Source organism: Rhinopithecus bieti, unplaced genomic scaffold, assembly GCF_001698545.2.
Source record: "Rhinopithecus bieti isolate Rb0 unplaced genomic scaffold, ASM169854v2 scaffold_3767, whole genome shotgun sequence".
In the NCBI taxonomy this organism is placed as follows: Eukaryota; Metazoa; Chordata; class Mammalia; order Primates; family Cercopithecidae; genus Rhinopithecus; species Rhinopithecus bieti.
Genome location: NW_016804149.1, coordinates 103,516 through 115,701, shown reverse-complemented (window position 1 = coordinate 115,701; position 12,186 = coordinate 103,516). Strand labels below are relative to the sequence as shown.

Genomic DNA, 12,186 nt, shown 5'->3' with positions numbered 1-12,186 from the left:
AAAAAAAAAAAAAAAAAAAAAAAATCAGCTATAAGAAAATGAGACATACTTAAGGAGATTATTCTTTCAAGGAGGAGAAACTTGCTTGGAATGCACTAGGCCAGAGGTATCCCTAAGAATCCATATTGGACACACTCAAGCAGAAAACATCACTATAATTCCCAATAAATGTCCACTAAGTGACCAGCTGGCCTCAAAGGTCCAGTGAGTGTTGTAACCTTTATGGTTGATGCAACAGATTGAGCCATATCGTACAGAATTACAAGACCACAACCGAAGCCTGGCAGTGATTTGTTTTTTTGTGGAATCACAAACTATTATTATTGTCATCGTTGCAGAAGGTCCAAGGCAGTGGAAAACCTAGGGAATACCAAAAATATAACCTACCTAGTAACTAAAAGACTATATTTGTCAATTGTGGAATCCCTGAAATGATGATTTCTGAGAACAGATTTCTCAGTTCTTTACCAAAGAATGTGCTGATTTGATTTTTTAAAAATTGGCATTTTAACACCATAAAATGAACATTCATGCAACATTCAGGTTATTCGAAAAGTTACTGAATAATCAAATAATACCATGAAACCTCTCTAGTAAGTAAAAATTTGTTTCTGGATGAAAATACAGAGAGTCAAAGAATATTGTTACATAAAGAGCAAGTTCAAAATTATCCCCTAGTCTGTTCATTTGTAGAAAAAGGTTTTTGTTTGTTTGTTTGTTTGTTTGTTTGTTCCTTAACTGTGGCTGGTATAGAATGGGGAAGAAATTCACAATGTTTACTGGAAGGCTGGTATGTCTAAGCATGCCAATACACTTACTTTTGTCACTTGTTCTATGTCCTTGAATAAATAGCAATGTCTATTTCCTCAGTAAGATTACTCCAAAAGTTTCTTGGCCAACTTGTGTCTAGAAATTTTCAAGAATATACATATTTAAATTTTTTTGTTCAATGCTTAAAATTAATCATATTTAAAAATAACTAAAATATTCCACTAGAAAGAGAATAGTTCCCTATTAGGAGGGAGGGCATTCAAACAGAAGCTTAAGAAATCAAATGAGTTTACCGCAATTTAGATTCATTTGAAGGCAAATGTAGATGATTTTGAACACCCTCCTCCATTATTTCATCAACCTTTTTTTTAACTTTTCACTTATTACTCTATCATACTCTAAGCATTATATAATTGCTTATTTATTGTATGTATCATCTGTCTCCCTACTAAAATATATGAAGGGATTTTTTCACTATTATATTCCCAGAGCCCAGAATAAAGTATGTAATGACACATGGTAGACTCGATAAATATGTATTGAGTGAATAAATGAATGAGAAGTAAGCCTGGAAATCATGTAACTCTGAAGCACTGCTTCTTTAACTTCATAGTTAGTGAGGCCGGGCACAGTGACTCACGCCTGTAATCCCAGCACTTTGCCGAGGTGGGTGAATCACTTGAGGTCAGGAGTTTGAGACCAACCTGGCCAACATGGTGAAACCCCATCTTTACTAAAAAAAATACAAAAAATTAGCCAGGTGTGGTGTCGTGCGCCTGTAGTCCCAGCTACTCGGGAGGCTAAGGTGGGAGAATTGCTTGAACCCGGGAGGCGGAGGTTGCAGTGAGCCGAGATCATGCCATTGCATTCCAGCGTGGGTGACAGAGTGAGACTTCATCTCAAAAAACAACAACAACAACAACAAAAATAGTGTGAAGGAGTTTGATGAACATATTAAAAACTTTGAGAATGCACATGCTCTGATTATTATGACAAGATGTTTCCAGGAAAAAATTTTTTGGAAGAAAATCACTTTATTCTAATTAACTCACAAAGAATAAAATCGTAATAGCTGGTAGAAGGAGGCCACACAAACATTTGCCCAGCCCCAAAGTATACCCCATCTTAATGAAATTCTACAAAGTAAGAACACATTCTTCCATTTCAATTCTGAAGCAAGGAAGCTATGAATGACACAGAAGGGGTTTAACTGATGGTTTTACTCTTTATATCTCCACTATCAATTATATTTTTATACTAAACTAACTTGGTCGTAACAGCCAATTTTCCATTTCTTTGGCCAATTTATTTGCAAGTCTGCACTGTTTCAGCACCTCGTCGAAACTCTTACAGAGATTTATGTCACTCAGGTTCTGCGCATATTCCAAAAACGGCTTTAGTCTCATGTAAGTAAGCCTGCTCCTGTGTGGGCTGGGTTCCCTGAGGCTCCTGATAAGTGATGTCGGGCCTTGCAGGCTCAGCATTACTTCCTCCATGAGCCTCCAGTGATGGCATGACCCAGTGTGTGCCCCACAGCAGAGTCCACAGCCACGCCAACTGCCAGGGTTGCCATCTGGGCATCAGACCTGCAGCCGGGGCGCAGCAGCAGGAAAGCCAACTGCAGAGAGGGTGCTGCTGCTGGCGGTGGAGCTGCTGCTGGCCTGTGTGCAGTTCTCATCTGAGGTGTCCAGCTGGCCAGAGGGGCCATATGGAAGGTGCAGCTTCAGCTTCCAAGTAGCATCCTTGGTGCGGGGTGGCTCAGCGTCTGGATGCACAAAAATCTAAGAACCCATGGGTTTCTAAGAAGAAGGAGAGCTGAAGACAAAAAGCCGAAAATAAAATTTAATGCCACATTTATCATTGGTGACATCACAGACGTATTTGATTAACTTTTTTTTTGGCCATTTTAGGTACACCATTTACTAAAGAGTGTGGAAAAACAAGAGACACTACCGCTTATGCTTGTACAGTGGTTGAAAGAGATAAACTAATAGACAAGAATCTAGAGTTTGGCCTAAACTATCAAATTGTTCAATATAAAGGAAGTCAACAAGTACACCATACTATGTGACAGAATTTGCAAGGCAAATCCCTCCTCCCTGAAGGTTAATTTTAGGTAGAAAGCTTGTAGCTTGTTTAGATGAATATTGTGTATGAGTAAAATAACATTTCTCTTTTCAGTTGATTTAGAGTCATTTATCCTATTTTGTTAAGAGGTTCAGTTTGAATCAAATGAGAGTGAGCCCCTTGCTCTGCACTGAATGTTGTGTCCCTCTCCCCCATCACATCCACATGTTGAAACCCTAATCTCCAATGCAATGGTATTTGGAGGTGGAGTCTTTGGGAGTTAATTAGAATTAGATTAGGTCATGGGATGGGGCCCTTATGATGGGATTAATGCCCTCATAAAAGTAGGAAGAGAGAAGAGATCCATTTCTCACCATGTGAGGACACAGGAAGAAGGCAGCCACTTGCAAACCAGGAGGAGGGCCCTCACCAGACACAGATCGTCCATCTCCTTAATCTCAGATTTCCCAGCTTCCAGAACTCTGAGAAATAAATGTGTGTGGTTTAAACCACCCAGTCTATGGAATTCTGCTATTGCAGTCTAAACTGACTGAGATACCTTGAGGATAAATCTGGCAGGAAAGAGAGACTTAAAAAATTTTTACACATTTTTAAATAGGTCTTTAATTTCATTGGCCACAAACCTATTCAGAAAACACATTCTATAATGGCTATCAATACTGTTCCTACAGATGAGCTACGAGCTTCTTATTCAATCTCTCAGAGCAAAAAGCAATACTGATAAACCTTAATTCTCAAAGAAAATAATATTGTCTCATTGGGGAATGGTTCTTAGGAGTACAAAAAATCTTAGATATTACAATGGTTTATAGCCCTCCAAAGCTCAACCCTATCCAACAAAATCTTATTCCTTTTATTGAGACTATAAGCAAATTTCATTGTTTATCATCATGTCATACAAAACTCTAGAAACAATAATAATGAATTTGTACAGAAAAACCAAATGGATAGCAAATCAGAGCACAACAAAAATAACTTAAATTTGCTGTTTTTTTCTCATGATATTAGGATGATAACGATTTCAAAGCACATGTGTCTACCTTCAGAATAGTTTTTGTTCACTGGCCAAAGCCTGCCATAAAGTTAAGGCTTTCAGTGCCTCTGTCTACTCTACTAGCTCTTGGCAAGACTTTTGAGGTCTTTAAGAAAAGTAATGCACCCCTGGTGCTCTGGGCTCTGCTGAGCTTCACCAACTCATCCGCACAGGAGTTGTCCACTCCTTGGTATTTAATTTCTGTCCATAAAGAGACTTTAAATTAAATTAAATTTTGCTCTTTAGCAGAACAATAATGAAAAAAAAAGGTTAGGAAACACTGAAATAGATGGTCTTCTATTCATTCTTTGTTAGGCATTATTTCAAGAATATTTATTGAATATATGCCCTACTTCAGGCACTGTGTGGAGATACTTCAGGCACATTGGCTAGAGATATAATGACAGATAAAAGATTGCTCCTATTCTGAGCAATTCATAATCTAGAGGGTATGAGAGAGAGGCGACCAGCCACAGCTGAGAAGGTTTGGCACCACCAAAGGAGTCCTATAGAAACGAATGGAGAGGTAGACCCAGCCATGGTTGAGATGGGAATCAGGGCAGGCTTCCTGCAGGATGTGACTTCAGAACTGAGTCCTGAAGGACAGACCAGAGTTGGACAGACAAAGGTAGAATGTGCAGAGACCCTGAGAAAAAGATGCGAGGTGCGAAGAAGGAAGTGAAATGTTTTTAAATGACTGAGCTTACTGTGAGGGACAGATGTAAAAGGGGTGGGCAGAATCATATGTAAGAGCCAGATCATGAAGGGATTTCTAGGAAATTCTGAGCAGCTGATATTGTATCCTGAGTGTATCCCAGTCATGGAAGACTTTAAGCAGAAATTAAAAATATATTAGTGGTATTTTAGAAAGTTTGCTTTGGCCACAGTGTGAAAAATGGCTTGAAAGGAAGACAATAAAGAGGATCTTATGTTAACTCAGATGAGGCAATAGTGGCCTCAAATAAGATAATAGCAGTAGTGATATAGATACCAGTAAGATTTGAGGGGTGTAGAGTTGATAGGAATGGACAAGCCTACATTGAGCAGGTAGGGTTAAGGAACAGGTAGGTGATTAGGATGACAACCATACTTCTAGCTTGACCAAATGGACAAAGAATACAGGAAAAAAGGTAGTTGGGAATTTAAGATAATTTTGGAACTTCCAAGTGGAGATTTATATATATATTTATATATATTATACTATCTATATATTAAATACTATACATTATTTAATATATGTATTTATTTATATATAAATTATATAACTAATATATAATATATAAATTATATATAATTTATATAGTCATATTTACTATATATACTATATATATATATATATTTATATATTTATATATATAGATTTTTATGTAAGTTTGATATATGACCCTGAAGCAAAGGAGGAAAATCTGTATTAAAGTAACAGATGTGTAACTGAAGCCATGAGAATGAGAAGAGTCATCCAAAGAGACTGCAGAATGAGAAGAGGAAATGGACGAGGTCAGAGCCCTGAGAATGTGAACATCAGAAGACAAAGAGAGAAAGAACAGCACACAGGAACACCTGAGAAGTAGCAGGAAGGGAGGCAGGAGGAAAATCAGACTGTGCAGTACCATGGGTATGGTGGAAAGGTAGAGCTTTTGAAAGAAGATGAAATAGTTGGTGGTGTGAACTGCCATATAAACCATGTAGGAAAGTGACTGAAAAGTGTCCATTCTAGTTAACAAGCAAAAACTCATTGATTAACAAGAAAGAAGTCATTGGTACCTGTTTCCAGAGTTGTGGAGGCAAAGGTGATATTGCAGTAGGTTGAGGAGTGAGTAGATGGTGAAAAAATTAAGTCATCAAATGTTGGCAAGTTTCTAGAAGCTTGGCTGTGAAAAGAAAGCAAGAGATCTACGAGAAACTAGGTGTAAATGTGTATGAGCGAGAGGGCGTTTTTGTTTGTTTTATGGAAGAGACTTGAAAATTAAGTGCCAATGAAAAACAGCCAATAGGGAGAAATCGATAATACAGTTGGGAGAGAAAGTTGCCTGGGAAGGCTATAGATAGATCCAGCGAGATTTAACCTTCATTCGCTGATTCAAGATTCCTAAATCTTGAATAATGAAGATTGAGAAAGGGAGAAATGAATTCAAGAGCTTTCCTTTGGCTACATGAATCGCATCACAGAGAAGAGTCTACAAGTACTCTGCCCTCAGATCTATCATCTGCAAATAGTGTTGTGTGTTAAACTTTGACCTCTCTTTTAGAAAGGGCAAGGACTCAATTGAGACATCTTACTAATTCACCTGATGTCGAATTCTATGAGAACTTCTAGTCTCATGTAAATAACCATAGATGTGGTTTCCCTGACTCCACATAAAGCAATTTAAACAGATGCAATCCTTGCCCTTCAGTAAATCACAATAAAAAACAGATGACATGGACACACACATCCATCACCACCACCACCACCGCATAAGGACACAATATTATAGTAAGAGAACATGATGGTCTTAAATAAGCATCTATAGTAGGTACAAGTTTGGTATTTGCTATTTCTGGCTTATGAAATACATGAAGGTTTTTCTGAGAAATTGGGTGGGGTTAGGAAGAGTACTATTTGACCTTCACGTAAACAGGGGAGGCCTGGGACAAAAGACAAGAGGTAGAGCTTTGATTATTTTAAGTTCCCAGGATGAAACCTGTCTCTTATATCCCTCACCACTCAGACTTACAAGCCCTCAATAAACAACACCAGTTAACTGATTATATAAAGTCCTAGACATAGATACTTAGTGATGGAAAACCTAGGCAAAGTTTGAGCAGATAAGGCTGGATGGAAGGCAGAATGAGTACTGGAAATTAGGAGAGTTAAAGGGCTATGAAATGTTCTTGGACTGCCTATCAAAGGGTCTAGTGATGGAGGATTAAAGAGTAATTATGGTTATGGCCAGACAGCTCAGCGGAATACTGTAAAGGTGAGGGTTGGTGCCCAAACTAGACATTACCTTTTGGTTTCAGAGAGCAAGCTGGATGTAAAGAATATGAAAGAAATAGCAGAGAGTTTAGAAATAAATATAATATTGGCATAGCCAATATTTTAACATTTTTCTGATAGAAAATTTTGTCATATAAAATTTTGACATAAAATTATGTCATTCTAAGCTAGAATCCAAAAAGTTCTAGCTTCTTAAGCTTTCAAATAAGAGCTACAAAGAGACTTTACGTGAGAAATATATTTGAAGAGTATTTATCTCCTTTTTTAGTCTTGGCTATTCATGAGTCTTATATAAGGCATCTTGAAATGTATTCTAGCAAGCAAGAAAGACTAAATGAGTTTGGAAAGGGAGTAGGGTCTAGATATTTTACATTGAGGGAGTTTTGCCCAAAGTCTTTAAAAGCTAGCAAAAGGCAGCCTATGAAATGGGAGAAACTATTTGCAAACCAGGTATCTAATAAGTGGTTAGTTTCAAAATATATTTTAAACTCCTACAAATCAATTTTAAAACCTAATAAATCAACTAAAAATTGGCTGAAGACTTAAATAGACATTTCTCCAAATAAGACATACATTTGGTCAACGTGCATAAAAAGATACTCAATGTCACTTATCATCAGGAAATTGCAAAGAAAAACCACAGTGAGATAGCACCTCATACCTGTTAGGATGGCCATTATAAAAACAAAAAGTACAAGTGTTGGCAAGGATGTGGAGAAACTGGAATCCTTGTGCATTGTTGGTGGGACGGCAAAATGTTGCAGCTGCTGCAGAAAATAGTATAAAGTTTCCTCAAAAAATTAAAAATAGAACTACAGATGTTCCTCAACTTATGATGGGGTTATATCCTGATAAACCCATTGGAAGTTGAAAATATCATTAAGTCAAAACTGCATTTAATACTGAACATCATAGCTTGGCCTAGCCTACCTTAAAATGTGCTCAGGACACTTACATTAACCTGTAGTTAGGCAAAATCATCTAACATACAGACTATTTTATAATAAAGTGTTGAGTATCTCATGTAATTTATTGAATACTGTACTGAAAGTGAAAAACAGAAGGGTTGTATGGGTACTCAAAGTATGATTTCTATTGAATGTGCATCACTTTCACTCTACTGTAATGTCAAAAAAGTCATAAACCATTGTAATTTGGGGATTGTCTGTATATGATACAGCAACCCTACATCTGGGTACTTACTCAAAGGAATTTGAATCCAATCTCAAAGAGATACTAACACCCCATGTTTGTTGCATCACTATTCTCAATAGCTAGATGTGGAAACAACCTAAATGTCCATCAGTGAATAAACGGATAAGGAAAATGTGGTATATACATAAATGGAATATTATTCAACCTTAAAAAAGAGGGAAAGTCTGAAATATGAGGCAACATGGATGAACCTTGGGGACATTATGCTAAGTGAAATAGCCAATCACAGAAGAACAAGAATGGCATAATTCTATTTGTATGAGATATTTAACACAGTCAAACTCATGGAATCAAAGAGTGAAATGGTGGTTGTCCAGAGCTAGTGGAAGAGGAAAATGAGAAGTTGCTAATCAATAGGCATAAACTCTCACTTACATGAAATACTTAGGTTCTTGAGATCTGCTGTATAATATTGGGCCTATACTTAACAGTATTGTATTGTACACTTAAAAATTTAAGACAGTAGATCTCATGTTAAGTGTTATTTCCAAGATAAAATTTGAAAAGTTTGAAAATTTAAAAATAAAAGCTAACAAAAGACAGCACTAAGATTTTAATATTTGATTCCACATCCTATAGCCATAGAATTGATTGTAAGGGGAAATAGGCAAAGTGCCTGGGATTAGAATATTACTACTGTAGCCTGAAAAGTAGTAATGAGAACTTGAACCAAGACAGAACTGACAAGAAAGAAGGGAGAAGGTTGGATTCCAAAGGAAACATGAAAGTGGTATTAATAGGATTCGACAACTGAGTGTATGTGGCAGGTACATTACAGTGAGTGTGGGGTTTTGCCAGAATGTATTCATCCTACACAGCAGCTGGTCATGGTGGGCCAGTGAGATGAACCTATGCTCACATACCATCTAAGGGAATAAGTTTATAACCTGTTTAAATGAAGAAGAATGTTATGATCATGAGAACTGCAGTAAAAACGGTTGTTGGGACAGTCCTGATTATAGAAATAGCAAAGTTAGTAAGGATCTGTGATTCTTTTCCTCTAGTACTATTCCTTAGGGAAGAAATGCTTTAATGAGCATACATGAATAAATCTAATCAATTTAGTAGATAGAGGACTGTTGGAAAAGGTTTGTTAGGATTAATGCTGTGTTGAAAATAAGGCATCACAGTATATTATAAATTGAAACAGTCTTAGAGATCACCTATAATAGTTCTATCATTTCCTTAAACAACTATTTATAGATCATTTCAAACATATACAAAAGTGGAGATGAATATCATGAATTACCATTAATTTATCAACAATTTGACAATTATCAATTTATGGCCAATCTTGTTTAATCATTTCTCCACCCTCAGATACTATTTTATCTCTGAAAAACAAGAATTCTTTTAAAGCCTAATAATTATAATAATTATAATAATAATAATAATACAATCGCACCAGTTGCAGGTGTGATGATACTATTCCTTAATACTAGTATATACTTAACTATATACTTATTTAATTACTTAATACTAATATAATTCCTTAATAATAACAATAATTTCTTAATACTATAAAATGCTGATCAGCATTCAACATTTTTCCAATTCTTTCATAATTTCTTTAGAAATGTCTCTAAAGTCTTTATAATTTGAGTTTCCCTTTCCTTCTTTTTTATTTTTGCTTCCGTTTTATTGAAGAAATGAGGTAAGGCATCTAATAAAGCTGCCCATGATCTGATTTTCCTGAATGCATCTCAATGGTCTTATTTTACGTGTTCTTCTATTCTTGCATTTCCTCTAACCTGGTAGATATAGAGGCCTGATCAGATTCAAGTTCATTTATTTGGTCAGAATGCTCCATGAGTGTGAAGGCACACATAATGATTGGTTTCTTCTTTTTGGTGAAAAGTCCCTTATTTTTTAAAGATGGTTTAAATTGAAGTTTCAGAATGGTTAAGAGGTAGAATCAAGTTAGTGGGAGAGTCAAGATTTAAACCTCAGACTTTTGAGTCTCAGTCTCTACCTCTTTCATTATATCATGTTACTATCAAAAAAACCTTGCTAAGTCACTAGAATGTAGCAGGTGGTCTATTAGGCGTTGCATAAGACATCATAAGACATGGTTGCACCACTCACAAAATTATTCAAGCCAGAAATCCAGAAGTCATCCTAGGCTTCTCCACCTCTCTTACTTCTACTAAGTCCTACTGACTGTATCTATTTAACATCGCTCTCATTTGTTCCCTCCTCACCATTCCCACTGTCACTGCATTATTTCAGACTTTATTGTTGATTTATTGGACCACTACAATTAGAGGAGCTGCTCTTCTCCATAACACTCTTGCCTTCTTCAGTCACTGCTGCCTTGTTAACAAAAGATTTTTCCAACTGAAAATCTGAATATGTTATTTTTCTTGGTTTTCATGATGGAGTTCATACTCCTTCGTGTGACAGACAGGTCCCTCCATCATCTGGCTTTGCCTAGCTGACCAACCTCATGTGTCACTATTTTCACTCACAATATTCCAACCTATTGAATTATTGAAGTTTTCTGGATCTGCTAGCAGGAATATGTAGTGATTAAAAGTATGGGCTCTAAAATTAGACATACTTGACTTTGATCCTTGAATTTCCCCATTTACTACTTGTGCAATACAAGGCATACTTACCAGCACTATGTCTCATATACCTCACCTCTCTAATGGGAATAAACTCAAAGAATTGTTTTCTATGTGTATGAAGAATGAGTGAAATAGTGCAGGTGAAGAACGTGCATGTGAGCCCTTGCTCAGTAAATACAGGATGGTGTTGTTATGTGGTTTCATATGTCTTTATAACCTTTGAACACATTCCTAAGAATGTTTCTCTCTTCCTTCTTGACAACCTCTCCTTCTTGACAAGCTAGCAAATTCCTACTCTTGTGTAAGGGCCCAGCTCCACTGCTCTTTTGCCAATTAGTAGTAAACCTCTCTCATTCCACAGCACCTCGGAATCTTGTAGATATTTAGGTTACTGTATCCCATGGCTATATGTTTATCTGCCTTGAACAACTGTTAAATTTTTGGATAGAAGCCATATGTTTTGTTTTCTTCTCATATCCTATGTCACGGTATGGCTCAGTGAAAAGCTGTGTAATTCAAGCTTACTGTATCCCATGGCTATATGTCTATCTGCCTTGCACAACTGTGAAATTTTTAGACAGAAACCATATTTTTTTGTTTTTCTTCTCATATCCTATATCATAGTATGGCTCAGTGAAAAGCTCTATAATTCAAGGTTTGGTAAATTAAACTACATTGATGGGGTTGAATTAAATTGAAAGAATGTATCCAACTTCTCTTTTTATGAGTTTGTATTTTCCAAGTAACTTTTATGAAAGAAAAGATGACTTATTCAAAGAATCTAATTGGGTGACTGGCACACAACTTAAAAATGATATTCATTAATTTTTGATTTCTCAAGCAGACTTCGCAACTGGAGGAAGAATAAAATGATTGGACTAGGAGAATACGCAAACTATTAAGCTACATTTCCCTTTGTAAATTAAAAAACTAGGACTTTAGTTTATCAATTCATTCCTTGTGGGGTTGGTTTTCATGAATCACTTCAAAAACGATGGATCACTCCTGCCAGCTCTAGTCACTTTGTTATACTCATACGAAAACATTACAAACCTGCACGTTATGCACATGTACCCTAGAACTTAAAGTATAATAAATAAACAAATAAATAAATAAGAAGTTACATAATAAACCAGGATGCCCAGCTCACTAGATGAGAACTTTTTGCCTACAGGGCCCCTTCAAGTAAAGCACACCACTTCTCTTATTTGTCAAGCATATATTTTTCCGGGACATACATTTATCATATTCTTAAGAACATATGTCTTTTATTTCATCCTGTGTTTAGAGAAAGTATAGTAGGAAAAGTTTGTATTCTGAAATTTCCCAGTTTTGATTCTGCCTTATGGATTTAGAAAATAACAGTAATAAATTATAGCCCCCATTAAAAAAAAAAATGAAAATGAATAGAAAAGAGGTATATGGAAGCCCAAGAAAAAAAATGAGCTGACCTCACATGCATGACAGGAAGGGCCACATAAATGGACAATATACAGAGTTTTTTTTTTTTTTTTTTTTTTTTTTTTTTT

The 12,186-nt window shown here is 36.1% G+C and overlaps 1 pseudogene; it reads right to left on the bottom strand.

The window, feature by feature from the left end:
* Nucleotides 1-2,033: 2,033 nt before the first annotated feature.
* LOC108526192 (coiled-coil-helix-coiled-coil-helix domain-containing protein 2 pseudogene) lies at nt 2,034-2,512 on the bottom strand (annotated as a pseudogene).
* Between the last annotated feature and the right edge of the window lie 9,674 nt (nt 2,513-12,186).